This window comes from Ambystoma mexicanum, chromosome 6q (assembly GCF_040938575.1).
Source record: "Ambystoma mexicanum isolate Mex_15411 chromosome 6q, UKY_AmexF1_1, whole genome shotgun sequence".
Classification (NCBI taxonomy): Eukaryota; Metazoa; Chordata; class Amphibia; order Caudata; family Ambystomatidae; genus Ambystoma; species Ambystoma mexicanum.
This window is the reverse complement of record NC_090937.1, coordinates 1,580,989,095-1,581,006,968: the sequence shown is the minus strand read 5'-3', so window position 1 is coordinate 1,581,006,968 and position 17,874 is coordinate 1,580,989,095.

Below are 17,874 nucleotides of genomic sequence, written 5' to 3'. Positions count from 1 at the left end.
AAATAACTTGTTTGAGGAGCTATTGGATTATAAAGAATGAACTGAACTGATTTAAGTAGGTCATTTATATATTTCTTTTCTCCGCCCTGCACCACACTTTGAACACAAAGTGCGCACACGCAAACCTGCTCTGATCGAATTGTTAGAAAGAACAGGACGATGTTATGTGTATGGTTTTTCTATTCCCCCAAATCACCAATGACGTAGTCCCATCGCCTAAATGACACCTGCATTTAATTTCTTCGACTAAACAAACACCACATTGGTAATACTGAGACTACCAAGCCTGGAGACCAGCAGTGGCCAACTCAAGAACAGACTGTTTGCTTATTTAATGGGAAAGGAAACATAGGGGGAAGAGGAGAGGGGTAGGGCTGGTGATCACCCTTCTGTATGCAGTGAAAGCCTTGGCGCCAAAACTGTATGAAGCTCTATTCCCTGGGAACCTATTGTAGGACAAATGACAATGGTTAACATTTAGGTGAATAAAATAAAACTAAGAAAAGAGGGATGGGGTGATGTAGATAATTAGTATAAACCATCTTAATTCTAACTAACGCAGAATAAAAGTACAACTGTGCATGAGTATGTTAGGTAGACTATTCGGAGCTGTTGAGTAAGCAGATAAACCTTTGAAAATGTAATCTTATGACAACATTTCCAGTTCCCCACAACAGTGTGACAAACGCTGTCACCTAGGCAGGCCGATGGTGGGTCCTCATGGAGCACATATCCTTTGCGAAAACATTGCCCCACGTCGTGGTAATTTACTTGGGAAAGGGTTGCACCAGAAAGTGCTAGTTCAGAGCGGCTTAAATGTAATTGGTTATTTATAACGCGCTTAATGCCCAGAGGTTTCTGTTGCTCCGCGTCGTCTTGCTTCCAAGGCGAGCGTGTTGCCCCTGAGATCCTCCCGCAACCGCATGCTTCTCCAATGCCATCCTTTCCTGAAAGAAAAGAGCGACCACGCAGGTCTATTTGGCTACAAAACACCTCAAGGTCTTCCTTGTAGCATAGAGTAGCGGGCACTTGTTTATAATAAAAAGAAAGATTATATTTAAATCTGTATATTCATCATTAAGAACTGCATTGCTGCACAGTCTTGGTCTATCTTTGTTATAGATGACAGGCTTTTGGTAGTGCACTCTCCTCACTCGTATCTTCACTTCCATCTTTTCTAAGGTGCCTTCGCAAGAGAATCTGAAGATGTGCCCTTAGTACTCAGGCATAATGAGGCGCACGTCCCTCTGTCTTGCAGGAGGAATATAGCTGACAAAATACACTTGAGGAAAGCAAGCAAGGGGGTTGATATGATACAGTGCAAGACAAGAAGGCAGCCATCTTGAACTATTGGTCTACAGGCAAACCAGGTGTTGTACTAACAGGTTGCCAACTCTGAAAGGGATGTAGGGACTGAGTCATATCTGTAAGACCCCCTTCTGCATAGCCAGCATGCTTACGTTCCTTTGCCCCTATACATTTTCCGTGAATTTTTTATTTTTTATTTTCATGGATGAGAAGCAAAAACAAAATATCTCCGTAAAGCATTAGGAAGTTCATGAATGAAAATAGACCTTCAAAATAATGCAACCTCTACAAATGGGATAAAAGCCACAAGACAATGCTTTTTTTTCTCATGAGGTACAGCGCTCACACTATACTGTACCCCAAAGAGGTGAGCCCTGAACCAGGGTCTGCTCTATGTCTCTAACGTAGTTAAGCTAAGCAAAAAGTTCCTTAGCGGATAATCCCCCTCACCCTCACCTCAGATTGTCAATTATTAATCTTTCCAAATTAGACCACGTCAATATCGATTTGTTCTGATGGCAGAATGCATTGGGTCGGACTAAATAAATAGCAGGAGCAAGGATCTGCTGAACACACCAACGTCCCTCAGGCTGTGCTGCCCGGGCAGGGACACACTACCCTGTGGTCCAGGCAGGGTGGCCCTGGTCTTCCTCCAGTCTGCACTGCACAGGCATTCACCTTCTGGGCGGGATCACACCTGGCCAGCTGGCACCCGCAACCTGGCTCTGAATGTTGCTGGGGAGTCCGACACGTCCTCCTTCCCCATTTTTTGTTACCATTATTGCTAAAGGCTCCTTTTTCTCGTTAGTTTTCTAAGTTTCCTCCCCTGTCCAATCCAATCATGGGGAAGGTGAGACAATCCATTATCTTGGCCTGAGTCAGCATTCTATCCAGCCCCAGAGTGGTTCAGTCAATGGTGTCTGCCTTATTTATTTATCTAATTATCCCTCAATGGGTGACCAACATACCCCATCTAGTGGGGCTCTAATTGGACCAGGGCTACATACTGTTGAGCCATGGGCGTACTTCTTATAGGTAACTCCATATGAATTCACAATGCGGTGGGATTCAGCAGTACGATGGGCCATGACCCTCTGGGGTCCCATATTTTCTATAAAATTATTGCTCACGACAGATCGCAGATGCCTAGTCTCTTATTTGCAATAAACAGAGACGCAGAACTTAATTTCAGTACAGCTGTTTAGCATTCAAGTTTAACATTTATATCACTAATTCTGAGAATCCTATTAAGGAAATAATCTGATTAAAAACAGCAGAATAAATGCCTGGGAAGGTATTTAGATTCAGTTAGGGGTTATTTTGAGTTTTGTTTTCTATGATGTACCATTCTGTTTTTCCCGTGACTTTTTTGCTAATTCTGACTATTGGACATATCTACTGAAATATATGCTGCTGTTTGTTTTAAAAAACAAGGTAAAATACACACCATTGTGAAACTAAAATAAAGTATTTACTGTGGCTTGTATCATATTATTTCTCTGCCTACCCTATGAATACTGAGAGCTTTAACAGTTAAAGTAAAATTACGACAATTTCTTGCAGAAGGGGACAATGACATTTGTCCTATTACCAACTTCTATCATCTGTCCTCATCCTCCTTGACTTCTCAGCCGCTTTCAACACTGTTGACCACTCATCACTGACCTTGAATCTCTCTCTCCTCAGCTTCCAGGGCACTGCCCAGAGTGGATTTCCTACTACCTTCCACGCTGCTCGTTCTCCATGTTCTGGATTGGCGGTACATCTCTGTACACTGCTCATCCAGTTGGGGGTGGGTGGGGAGTCCCTTGAGGGTCTGTCCCTTATCTCCAGAGTTATGTTCCTGTATCTCAGGACATCAGAACACCACTCTGCTATTTGCCACAAGTTGGCCGTACAGTGCCCGATAATTGAATCCTCCAAAACCAAGGTGATGTACCTCCTGGATTCCAATACTTCACACCTTCATACGCCTACTCTATCCTTTCCATGAGGCACCTACACTCCATCGCTCAAGGCTCACTACCAGGGGGTCCCTCTTTGATGACAACCTTAAACTGCAACAGATCATAACCCACTTCAGCGGCTGCCCGACTTAAAATGTTGAACATCCATTCAAACTTTCACTATGGTAAGAAGCCCATCGCTGATCTAGTTCTCTACAAACTGGCCAACTGCTCCACTCTCCTCAAGTGACTCCCTCTATACCTTTACGCTGCTTGACAAAGTACTGAACATTTCCATCTGCACCTTTTTCAACGCCCGTTGATCCTTACTATGTGGGCTGGCTGTTCATATGCAATCTCTTCCTCTTTAAAATCCCTCTTCTAGTAGTTGGACATATCAATGGACTAGCCCCTCCCCACATGGCTAACTCCATTTCACACTACTCGCCCCCTCGAACCGGAGATCTCAAGACCTACTCAACTTCTCTGTTCCCCTTCCTCCATGGGCAACCTCCCAAATTCAGCTCTTTCCTTCTCATCTCTCCCCACAGCTGTAACTCTGTACCCTGGGATACCTGACTTCTAGTTCGTCCCCACTATATCAGGATTTAAAACTGTGATAAAGAAACGCTTCATTTTCCTAGAACCATCACCCAAGTTATGAGGGAGCATCGCCTCTACATATATATTTCTACTGTAAATTCTACCTCTGATTATGTCTGTATGTACATCTAATGCTAATGCAAACCTCTCTCACTGTCCCAACATCACCCTACACAACACCTGGGTTGCTACATGAAGACACCTTGCGTCAAGCCAGGGAATAAATTCAACACCCTACAAATTAGGAGGGGCATAGACCAACTACTACAGGCACCTTATAAGTATCCTGAGTTAGTGTTGCAGCTGGTAGACCACAATAACTGGCTTCAAGGGAGACTACCATATCTCACTACCAGGGCTAGGCATTGCCATTCTGCTATGGGGCGGTCCACCTCAGAACACATTCTTAGGTACCATAAATAGGGAGACAAATGATCCCTTAACCTGAGAATACTGTGACATTGTGAGGAGACACTTTGACACTGTTCGGGCTCTAGCTGTAAAGCTGAGAGTTATGGGGGCTGCACCAGAAGCACACAGGCCTGTGTTATGAGGCGAATAAGCGGCACTTCCATTCCAGACCCTCAAAATACTGTTGGGCACCTGCCCCACTAAGCAGTTGGAGATCCCTAAATGGTATTCCCCTAGACAGAGCCAGCTTGATGCTGCATAACCTCAAGTTACTCCTCAGCAGAGGGCTCTAGCCGTCATAATGCCAGCAGGTCTATACCTTTATCTAATAGGGATTCCTTCAACTACAACATTAACTTCCATTCTGGGAGAGTGTTGAGTTCAGGGTTTGGCCACAAATGACTCTGACACTCCAGTGAACTGTTAACTTATTTACTTAAGTTTAGGTACACCAAATACAGTTCTTAGAGTCAGGTAAGTAAAAGGGGACATAGGACACCCACCGGCATCCTCTCTCAGGGCTTACATCCTTGCAACTAACCAACCTGGAACTCACTCATAGATAAACATTCTAAGCCCTGCATTCCATCTCAAGATTCTAGTCACTTGCACCAGATGAATGCAAAGTTAATCACAACAGAGAGCTATTGAGCACACAGGTAGCCGAAGCAGCAAGGAGTTAAGGAGTAACCATAGCTGGGGGCAATTATCCCACGAATGAGGGGGTAATTATTCCACTTATTAAAGTAGAATCAGTGAGACTGGGAAGAGCTACTTGCTTGTGAGGTCTGTAGAGGAGAAAATTGAATAAGGCATGATCATATAAGTACCCCCCTGTTGCCCCACCATTGTGTGACAGTATATCCTGTTTGTCATTACGCCATGTTTAAACCACTGCCTCTGGCCTGCATAAAGGCTAGCTGGTATACTATACTGCTTCGTGCACCGCTTAAGAATGCTCACCTTCACTGTTCACGCCTCTGGCACATATCCGTTTTGGCATAGCTAAGTGTGTTCCCTGCACTTGCTTATTACTGAAAAGCAACTTTAGCTGGTGGATGTTTTCATATTACTATACCTCTCGCCTGCCTTGAGGTGAGTGTGAAGCATTAGGGAGTATCTACACCTTGAAAAAATGCCTTGCACTGTGCTGGTTTTACTGATAACGCTAATAAGCACTGCCGGATGTAGCTGGCATTGAAAGACAGTACAATGAGACACTTCTGTATGGCGCGGTATGAATGCCATATCATATCATATCATGAGGGTTTGTCCCAGTCAGCAATTAAAATTGCAAGGTGTGACGTTGCCAGGCTAACACCAGCCCCCTTCCATTGACAATCATGTATTCCTGCGAGTATAAGAGATCAAGACCCTGGAGGGAGGGGGGGGTTCACTTGCGCCAAAGTATTGTGGTGTTGTTGGTCATTTGTTTGCTTACTGTTAAACTAATAAAGTTTTCATCAATCCACCGGATTGGTGCGTGGTTATTTTCCACTACTATCTGGTGCTGTGACTTGTATCCCGCTGGTCTGTGGCCATCCGCTGTGGCTAGAGATTTAAAGAAGACCTTTACTGATAGACCAGTGCAAACTGTTACTGCAACTTGTCCTCGGAAAACTGGATTGAGCCAAAACCAACTTGTGCAAACAGACCAAGGGAGAACACCCTTTGGAGTATTTTGAACAACTGAAACAGTGGGCCTCATTACAAGTTTGCTGGCCCGGGAACTACGGTACCAGTAAGCTTGCCGGTACCGTAGTTCCTGGACCAGCAAACTACGAGTGGTGCACAGCATACCACATGCACCGGCACCATTCACGAATGGTGCCGGTGCATGCAGCTTCCCCATTACCAAACAAATCTTTAGAGCACAGATACTGAAGTGAGAAAAACAGAGCGTCCATGCCCGGCTGAAGATGTGTGGGGGCCCATTTCTACATGATGGTTGGGGACCAACTTCTGAGAGCGAAAACCCTTTGCGGTGCATACATTACAATGGCGATGAAGATAAGATTAATAGCCGCCAATTCTCACAAGATGGCCAGCCAGCAGGGAGCCTAAGCACTAAATGACCACTGAAGAGCTCTATACCATTCTTTGTCAGCAAGTGGCTGATGTGGAGGCACGCGCATTAAAGGCAATGAGGTGATAACACTTCTGTATATCCGTGGGAACTTGAGAAAATGCAGTTTGGAATGCGAGCGCTGTAAAGCGCACATTTTAAGTCCCAGAACAAAAGTAGAGAAGTTTATATTTTGCTTGTTACAAGATTGCTGACTGCAACCATGGGGTAGTTGCTGCGGGCTCGCAGTCCCTTTAATTTGAAAAAAGTTGAGGGCATTGTTGAGCAGTCAAGGAAGATGGCCGCATAGCTCTCGAGCTCTGTGTCGACACTCGACACTTTATCTTTCCGAAACCCTCCTGGCAGTGATGCCTGGGCTGCTGTGTTGCATCCGTGCAGCCCGGGGTTGCAGAGAATGCTCGACTCCCCCACTGTTGCCTGGTGGGGCCTGCAGGCATCGCATCCTCCTGCGCCGCCATTACATTAGGACGGTGGCCCCGGTGGGTGGAGGAGGAGCCTGCAGCGGCCTGCGGTGGCCCTGCAAACTGCCCATAGCTCGCTGCAAGGGTGGGCGGCATGCTGGGGTGGACAGCCCTGGACCACGTGCACAGGGATTGCGCGCAGAGTTGTGGCAAAACCTGCGGTGGTGGCCTCCTGAATCGGCAGTGAGACTGCTGAGTGCGGCTGTGACAGCATCCTGGGCCGTGGTGGTGAGGTGCCGGTGATACGTGCTGCCTATCAGCTGCTACGACTGTGCGCTGTGTTCGGGGATTGTCATTTACCTGCTTCTGCTTTGTCCTTGCGTATTTGGGGTCTGGAGCGCTGTTGTTTTGGCACCATTTGGGGGAAGGTGGCCCTGCCTGCTACCCCAGATCTGGCATGCCCCACCTGTGTTACTGATGTTCCTGTAGACTGCTGGGGGGACCCGACCATAGCTATTCCTCTCTTGCCATGGCAGAAACTCTACGCTTCTGGCTCAACCCCCGCCCTGCCCCCGGCCAATCACATTGCTGCCTGTTCACAGGCAGGAGCTGCTGCTTCCCCAGGCCCCCAGATTGAGACTACCTTTACATATGTTCTATGTGGGGGACCACAGTCTCTTTTATCCCTCCCTGTTTCCCCCCGGGGGCTAGCAGAGCTGAGGGAACCCCTCTGGTCCGGAATGGGGTGTTGAGTACATTGGACGGCCCTACATCACCGTTTGAACTTAGATAGGTGCCCCACCCGGGTATTTGATAGGGTTCCCCTTTTGACTAGCCTCAACTCCTTGGGGCATCCCCGACGATGACCAAGGGTGCGGGCGGAGGGAAGAAAACTGGGGCCATTGACAAGTATGCCAAGGAAGCCCCCCGGGCCAACCTGGGGGATGCACATCCTTCCCAGCCCTTGGATGCACTGGCGCCCAAACCCCAGGCCCCTGATCTTAAGCAAATGATGGAGGCAATGACCAGGGGATTTGCATTAATCCACGAGAAATTGGACAACATCACAGCCAATGTTTCATCTGTGTGGTCCCAGCTGACGAAGCAGACTGTATGTATTGATGAGGCGGAGGAAAGGTCCGGGCGACAGAGGACAGGGTTCACACTCTCCAGGCCACGGATGCCTCTCTGTCAAAAGACATGAAGATGGTTAAGAGCAAATGTGATGACCTAGAATCTCGGTCAGGGAGGAATAACATCCGAATAGTGGGAGGGCCCGAGGATGCTCTAGCTGGTGGTATGGAGCAGGCAGTTGAGTGTCTACTCAGGGAATTGCTTGATGACCCGCAGCTCTCTCCCTTTTTTCCTATGGAACAGGCCCACCAAGCTCTGCCCAAAGGCCAAAACCCGGGGACTTCCCCCGGCCAATCATTGCCAAGATCCTGAGTTATCGCGACAGGGATCACGTATTGCGACTTGCCAGAGACAAAAAGGAGCTGTGGTTGGGCTCTCAAACCATCAACATTTTCACAGATTTCACAGTGGCAGCCATGCAGGCACCTCTTCACTGGGATCAAGAAAACACAGCGGCAGCCGTCCCCAAGCAATGGCTCTGTTTGTTCTCTTGCTCATAAGGTTGCCTGCTGGTTGTTCGCGGGCCGGTTGGGGATTAGGTGTGGCTGGGGGCGTGGGCTACATTGACCTACTCAGCAGAATTCCCATTCATAACCTAGCTGCGCTTCTGTAGGCAACTGCAAAATGGCTGTGCTAGCTACTTGGAGCACCATTGCATCCAAACTGCGTTTTGCAGTGACAAAAGGATGGCTGCACCATCTTGCCAAACACCTATTGGGCGAGGTGGAACAGGGGGCACACCGAGAAAGGTGAGAGTGTGTTCTTGGGTACACGCAAAAGATGCGAATCAAAGCAGCGCTGCTCTGCTGCTTGACAAATTTCCCATTTCAAAGGGAATATTTTACACTGAAAAGGATGCTGCCCTGACGCTATTTTCATCTACTCCACAATACATTGCTTTTATCAAAAAGACCCTGCCATGCCCATCCATATCCACATTGTGCTTCAGCAGAAGAAAGCATGATCACTGCATGACAGGCTGTGTCAGCCAAATCTGAAAAAGGCAAAAGAAACTTCAATTTCAGCCGCAGAAATGCTTCACATTTGAGTCACAAAATATCAAAAAGATCAAGGCTTCAAAGAAATCCTAGCTCTCGGGGCCTATGTGAATTTCAATGCATCTGTGTTTCAAACAAATCGCTGCATACAAAGAACTAACTATGGCTACTGAACAATGTGGGAATTCAGATGGAAGAGAAAAACCGAATTTGAAAGGAAAATGCCAGCAGTCACCACATGTTTAAATGTACTTTTGCAAATAAGAAAAACACCTTTTTGTGAGAATTGGACTGCCATGCTATACATAAAATATGTAATCTGCCCATGTGATTTGTTAAGATGCCACAACTATAAAAATGTGTCATTTGCGCCAAAACTGGTTGTGGCAAAATTAACTGTGGGAGGTTCTGAACATAGTAAACCCACCTCATAAAGCTGATGTCAGGTTTGTAAGAGTTAATCAGTTAAAAAGAAGGCGGTAACAATCACCCCTGTCCAATCCAGTTTTTTAGGGGCGTGCTCAGCTAAGCCTGCCCTACCATATAATTCTGTGATGTCACTGTGCTTTATATAAAGGGTGGCTGACAGAACTCTAGACAGACTCTCTCCTGAATTTTCAGCACCTGCGTTCCTGATCTTCTACATTCATCTTGCCAGATTCCAGATTCCACTGCAAGGCCAAAGCATAACTGACCCTACTCCAGCAAGGCCAAAGCATAGCTGACCCCTACTTCAGCACGGCCTTGATCTAAAAATAAAAAAAGACTAACCAAGGGGAAAAACTGCAGTACCCTTTTTTGGGGGCATCCTGAGACCAGACCGGCTTGTTGCCCGCTAGCTGCATTTCCGCTGTACCTCGGCCATCCAGCTGTCCTTGTTATCCAGCGACCAGAATTGCCCAGCCGTTTGCTACCTTGTGACCCGAGCTGTACGGTGACCAGACCTGGTTGACTGTTCCAAATTCCCAAAACTCAAGCTTGGACTGTGAGTATTTCCCATCCCATAGAAACACATAGCTACCCCATCTTAACCCTTTTGTCTTTGTTCCACTTTCTAAACAGCCCTATCCATGCCGTTATAATTTGTCCAACTGCCAGAGTTCTTTGTTTATCTTGTCTGTGATTTCCTAGTGTTAGCGCCATTCTTTCATTCACCCCATTTTGTAACTCCTCAGCAATATTTTGAATAATTTAATTAATTTCCACACTAAGAGAAACGCGGCGTGGAGCGGGTTAATGCGGCGACTTATCCTCACCATGGGCAGCGCTATCTAGCCTTGATAATCTAGCTTAAGTAAAACTTGTCTTTCTTTCCCAGACGATTTTCTTTATTTCACTGCTTCATTTTGCCAAAATCAAACCTCCTTTTAACTTGCAAATCTCATCCAAATCTTCAGCTACAACCCTCCTTTCACTTCTATATTGTCACTGTGATGTGCATCTATTCACCAGCCCAAAACCGCATTCCAAATATGAGTATTTCACCCATTTTTCATAAAAATCGTTTAAAACAGCAATTGAGAAAAATGCAACTTTCCAACGGGTGATTCAGCTGCATCGTGTTCTTACTTTCAAATTGTTTTTGGACTGTGTGCCTCGTGTTGAGAACCTGCTTTGTGATTGCCAGTATTTATATATTACTGCTATTGTGAGAAATCATATTTGCCTCATAGATTTAACCGCACATTAATTATTTATTTGTCAATTTCCGAGTGTCATTTTATGCCATTGCCTCTTATTTTGTGAGCGAAGGTCGGATTTTGATTCTGTTTGCTGCACAAAATCCCTGACTCCCTGCCGCTTCTTTCTGTCGATTCCAAATCTCACAGGGGTGTTTGAGGGCATTTCAGGGGGAAATCTTAACTCAGGTGCTATCTACCCAAATAGAAAAAGTGCTCCTATTCATTTGTGTTTTGTATATGTTCTTGTAGAAGTTTAACCATGTGTATTGCTTAAGTATCCTTTGTAATTATCACCCCATTGGTGATTGCTGCCCAATATTAAAACTTGTATGATTTTCTTTGAATTTAAAAAATAAAGAAATATTGCATTCCCACCAACCGGCCTGGTTCATGGTGCATTGAGACCCGGGGTATTTGAAAAAGGGGGCGTGAGACGGGTTGTGTGCCATCTCAAATTGAATTCGTAGAATATCAAGAGAAAGCATTCAAATTGTGCGCAACTTACTAGGCTAAGATCAAGACATGTCGCCCGATTGAAATCCATAGTAGGGGGGGGATTTGCACTACACTACAGGTTGGGTCTGTGTGGGTGGGGGAGGGGGATGGAGGGAGGGCAAGCACAAGAGGGCAGGTGGTTGAGGCGGGGATGGTTGACAAAGTTAAAAAGCTCTTGGCCGGTGAGCGAGAATACATGGACAACAGGGTAGATAGCGAGGCAGATGGCAGTACTGGTGGCTATGTAGAGATTGGTGGTAACGGCAGGTGACAGGATGGGGATTACAGCAATGAGCTGGAATGAGAGAGGCCTGGGGAATTACACGAAGTCCAGGAAGATTGTGGCCCTCGCTAACAGACATAGAGTCAAGGTTTTCCTTTTACAGGAAGCACATGCCAGAGCCAGTACTTGTCATAGGGTTGCGCCTACTTGTGGCGGGAACCTATACTTCGCCTCCTACTGAACTCAATAATGCGGGGTGATGACACTGGTGCATACATCATTACATTTTACGGCCCGGAAAACACATATAGACCCGGTCGGGTGGTACATCATAGTGTTTTGTGTCTTGGAAGGGACTTAACTTGTTCTTGTAAACACATACTGCCCCAATGTTGACTCCCCTGAATACTTTGACAGCATCGCAGGGATACTGTCCTCCTACATTGGAGTCCCCATAATGTGTGGGGAGATATGAACCTGTTTCTTGATTTGGGACTGGACAGACGGGACAGGCTCTGTAAGGAACTCATGGTGGCAACAGTAAAGACAGACACAAGTGATCACAATTCAAGGGTGTTTATTAAACTGTATATGCAGGTTGGAAAAAAGCCTAATCAAAACCTAAATCTAAGATGGGAACGAGCTACGACCATCAAATAATAATATGGCAGTCCTAGTGGTGTCTTGTCAAATAAAAGGGCCTATAGTAAGAAAAACCTATTTCCAATCCTTACACTAAACACAAAAGAAGTGTGGGATAATGTTCATAAGAAAGAAGGAAGTGTTCTCAAATAATAAGTCAGAATGCGGTAGTCAGGGTCTCCCTTCCCCACATTTTAAGCACAGGATAAGGTGGGATTCTGGAGCACAGCACACGCTCGAGCTTTCCCAGCATGAGTCAACAGTTCTGCTCACAGCTATCAGGGCCTTCGGTGGTTAAGTCTCTTTTCTACAAAAAGTCTCTTCTTCCGAGGACCTGATGTGTTTCAAAACAATAAACAAAAGTTCCTTTTAGTATACGCGGCGGGTGATTACCTTTTACTCCTGGATCCCCCTCTTCTGGGCTCAGATCCACAAACAGTTTGCAATGATATTAGGACCTTCGGTAGGTAAGCTTTCTTATTTCTGAGGGCCTGTTCCCCCTCATGCACCTCCACCCTTGCCGACAGTTGCCGTCGACGGTTGCCGTCCCCATAATTCCGTCTGCACCGCCAGCGGTATTACCTCCGCTACCTATTGATTCTTTACCAGGTGGTTCTGCTCCACCTGTAATGGTTGAAGGGGCGTGAGCTGATTCAAGAATAGTGACTCGTGGTACAGTATCTAAAGACAAAAAAAGAGAATTGTATACATGGTCTAAAAAGTACATAGAAGAGGGCGATGAATTGGATGTTTTAGTTGAGAATTCTGTCCAAGGGGGTATTCCTGAACAGACTATTTTGATAGAACGAATGGGAATTCATTTAGTTGATATATGGAGTAATTTGACGGACATTGAAGTCGCACAGGATTTGAGATATTTGAATGTCCTTGCCCGCTCAAGGGACACTACAGAGGAGGTATATGAGCATGTAGAAAAGGTATTTGAGTTGAAAAGGGAGCTAAATGGGTTACAGAAAGATGAGATGGATGGTAATGAACGGCAAGCTTCATATGTGCAGAAGCGATTTCTTCCTCCATTAAAACCAGTGAGTGAAGAAATGCGCATTTGCACAAGAGATGCTCTTAGATGGATTTTGGATGTTTCAATTTCTCCCATTGAAGGACATGACGCTTTTAGTCAGTATGTTCTGGCAATGCAAAGGAAAGTGTTACAGGTGATGGTAGAATATCTACAAGATGAATTTATGAAGAGAAAGGTTTGTTGTCCCGCAGATTTAATGGTCATTTATAAGAGAGCATTTTCACCCGATACTGCTTTTGACTACTTTTTCACTTGATTTGGCTTTGTTGCTTAAGAGACGTTCAGATTAGCCTACTTTACAATTGCCGATGAGGGAGGTTCCTCTGACAATTGTCCCGAAAGTAGAAATTCCAGCTGATGACGCAGCAGGAACACCTGCTACTGCTATTGAAGCACATTATGTCTCACAGTTTGTTCATGTCCCATTTTCTAGACAGAAAGTGAATACCATTAGGCAAACAATTCCAGATATTAGGAAGAATCCAACAGGATTTTATAAAGAAATTGAATCTGTTTTTCATTTGTCAGTTTTTTCGTTGGGTGTTAAAGATTTGTTGTTTTCCCGTGATCCTTCCTACTAATTTGTGGAAGAAGATTAGAACTGTAGATGATCAGGCAGGGACGGGTGATACATGGGATGCTTTAGTATGAATAGATAGGGAAAGGAATGCTGGTGAGAAACCACCACAGGTGATACTAATGTTGCCAGACAGAAAAGTGACTAAATTGAAAACTCTGGTTCCTGAAAAAAGAATCATATGGGATAAACCTATGGCTTGCATACAATTGAAATCAGAGGGCACAACAGAGTATTTTAATAGGTTTGAATAAGTATTTCCAGATTTTAGTGGTCAAGACTTAAGTACAGAGCCAGGAGAAAGGTTGTTTGTAGATAAGTTTGTATGTGGATTATTGCCTGAAATCCAATCACAGATCATGACTTCTGAGAGTGCTTGGCAAGCGAAATCACAATTTGAAGTGTTACATATGGCTCAGTATTATGAAAATAGGGTTAATAAAGAGAAGGAGAAGGTGGAAAAGAATAAGGGAGACCTAAACACTGAGTATTATTGCAGAAAATAGCTAGAGGAGCCAGAGGTGGGAATACACAGTTTAGGGCCCAATTTACACCACAGGGTAGTGCAGAACTGGCCCTGTACACATGACCCAATGTGCATATTGTAGACAAGAGGGTCAGTGGTGGGCACAATGCCTGATCCTTTAGCAGAGATCAAACTGCACATATGGTGCCATGGGTAGACAATCCAGAGGCCGTCCTGGGTTAGGGGGTCCTGGTAGAAGTCAGTTTGCACAGTATCAACAGACACAATCACAAGACAGTCATCAACAGAGTGTTACTAGTGGGAATATTTTTGATAATCCTTCGGATGTTTATTTTTCTGAGGATTTTGGATTTGATGATATACTGTTCCGTTCGGACAACCCGAAGCAGAGTCGGGAACCGGTACCTATCCCCAATCGATCAGAAAGGGCCCTGCGCCGAAATGAAGGTGGGGAATAGGAAGCATCTATTCTTGATAGATACAGGAGCACAGACGTGTTCTATTGATCATTCACGGGTTACAGATATTCCACTGTCAGGGCAGAGTAACATTTCTTTAGGGTTCTCTGGTACACCAGTAGTTAGTCCGGTCTCTCGGCCGGTACCAATTTCACTGGGATCATTCACTGATTCTTATCCATTTCTTCTGATGACAAATTGTGGCGAAAATTTGTTGGGATTGTATTTATTAAAGGAATTGAATGCTGTGATTTACTGTTCTGCAGATGGAGTGTACTTTACGATTTCGCCTCAACAAACTTCCGTTTTTGTCTAGGCCTTTACCAACTGAATTGAATAAGGTTCCGATGTGTTTATGGGCAGTTAATAATAATGATGTTGGGATTTTACAAATTGAACCAGTTAAAATTGTGTTGAAACCAGGTGTTAAATTGTAGCGTATTCTGCAGTATAAGATTTCGGTTGACGGTGAACAGGCTTTGAAAAGTATTGTTTCGGATTTTATACATCGAGGAGTAATTGAGGACATTGCAGGGAGCATGTGTAATAGTCCGATTTTGCCAGTCTATAAGAAAGGAGATAATGCAATTCCTTTTCGTTTTATTATTGACTTATGCGCAATTAATAAGGTTGTTGCTCCACAGTTTCTGATTGTACCTGATGTTACTTCAATATTGACTATTATTCTAGCTACGGCTACACATTTTTGTGTTGTGGAGTTGAAAAACGCTTTTTTCAGTATTCCTGTACATGTTGAAAGCAGATATTTGTTCTCGTTCACCCTCAGAGGACGCTCATTTACATTCACTCATGTGCCGCAAGGGTACACTGAGAGTTCAATCATTTATAGTACAGCGTTCATAGAACAGATTGATACGCTTGAGTTGCCTTCCACTTGCACATTGTTGCAGTATGTCAATGATCTACTTCTAGCTGCTGATTCTGAAGTTGCTTGCGAAGAGGGCACGTGTTCCTGCTTATTCATTTAGCATAACATGGGCATAAGGCTTTGTTCAAGATGTTTCAATATGGTCAACACAAGGTTGCTTATTTAGGCTATATATTATCGTAGGAGGGAAGTAGACTGACACCTGAACGGATACAAATCATCTCTGGTATGTCTGTCCCAAATACACAGAAAGAGGTCAGTGCTTTAATAGGCATGGCTTCATACTGTAGACAGTGGATCCTGAATTTTTCTTTGTTGATAAAACCTATGTTAGCACTGACAAAGAAAGGTATTTCTTTGCCTTTACCGTGGCTTATGGATTGCCAGAACGCTTTTGATCTGCTTAAGGTTGTGCTGTGTTCAGCACCAGTTTTGGGCACACCAAATTACGAAAAGATCTTTGTGTTGTATGTGCATGAATGTGATGTATGTGCTTTGGCTGTTTTAATGCAGGAACATGGGGGCAAGAATAGACCGTGCGGCTATTTTTCCTCCATGTTAGACCTTGTTGCATGCGCTTTGCCAAGATGTTTGAAGCTGTAGCTGCTGCTACTGCATCTGTAAAACAAAGTGAGGGAATGGTTTTAGGTCATTATTTAACTGTGATGCTACCCCACTCCGTAGACGTTCTATTAAACAGAACGCAGACGCAACATCTCACATCAGCCCGATTAACAAGATACGAGCTGATTCTATCTGCTCCGCATATCCAAATTAAGAGATGTTGCTCATTAAATCCGGCTGAACTATTGCCTCTTCCGCAAGAAACAGACTGTAGTGACAAGATGTAACATGACTGCCTCTATACTACAGAGCAAGAAACGAAAGGCAGAATTGATTTAGTCGACACACCTTTAAAGAATCCGCAAGGGGAGCTGTTCTGTGATGCCTCTTGCTTCAAACTTCCAAATGGTACACCCACTGCTGCTTACGCAATCACCACATTCAGCACTATTGTGGAAACCAAATGAATTCCGCATAATACTGCGCAGGCCGCAGAGATTATCGCGTTAACCAGAGTTTGTGAAATTTATGAAGGGCTTAGTTTAAATATATATATATATACAGATAGCCAATATGCCTTTGGGGTAGTTCATAACGTTGGCCGACTATGGGCTGAGAGAGCATTCTTGACCTCACATTGAACAAAAATTCAATATGGCACTCTAATAGTCCGGTTGCTTTCAGCACTTGCACTTCCTTCACAGTTAGCAAAAATGAAGTGTGCCGCACACCAGAGGGTGACGGACGATGTAGGAAAACGAAACACTTTTGCTGACAGAATAGTCAAACCGACTGCTACTGATCTGCATTCAAAAATGTACGTGTTGGATCCAACAAAAAGGGGTCACTGACACTTGTATGATGGATGAAGGTATTAGCTGTATAAAAGAAATTCAGGCTAAAGCTACTCCAGAAGAAATCAAACAGTGGGCTGAGGGACCAGCAGGTCTAGATGATGAGGGTTGTTGGGTGGATAGTGAAAAGCAAAGATAGATCTTACCAAATGCGTATTTCACCGCTATGGTTACCATGGCTCATGGCCCAACACACTGTCAGGTATAATACTAATATTCAGAAAACTGCTGAACGTTTTTGTCCAAGGTTGTATGAAATGCTTGCAACATAACATTGGGAAGGGAACACTGACACCAAAGGGCAGTTTTGGTCCCCCCGCCATGCCTTTTGCCCAAAGGTGTGTGCACATAGCATTCTGAAATGGCCTGACGCTTTGCCAATAGCCTTACTATCAATACGGACGACCGCACAATCAAAGACAGGGCTCTCCCCCTATGAAATTATAATGGGAAGACCGGCAAAATGTTCCAAAACCCAAGCAGTTGAAAGAAATCGAGTATCCGCTTTTATCCAATTATTGTGACCAGTTGACTCAAAACTTGTTTTTGATTTATCAACAGGTACGAGCAGCCCTCCCTGTAAAATACGAGGGTCCAAGTCATCGACTCCGACCTGGACAATGGGTCCTGGTGAAGAACTTTGAGAGGGGCTCCTGCCTTGCACCTCAGTGGAAAGGACCACATCAGATCCTTTTGGCTATGCAGACCGCCGTACGAGTGGCTGGAAAGAAGCACTGGATCCACGCGACACACCTGAAGAGGATTCCTTCTCCTCTGCCCTATGACTAAGGGGAGGAGAAGGGAATTGATGATCCTGACGCTCACAACGAGCCTGCTTTGATCGACGACAAGGGTGTCACAAAAGTTCTTCCTGAGCCCGTGGGGCCTGAGGAGATTGTTGTTGTTTCTTCAGAAGTCCTTCCTGAGCCTGTGGGGACTGGGGAGATAGCTGCTTCTTCTTCGATTTCTTCTTAACCGTCGACGATACTGTTTCTGCTTCTTCATCTTCTTCAGGACACAACGCTTTGTTCACTGATCATTCCATACCCGGAGTCACAAGGTACGATCTGCGAC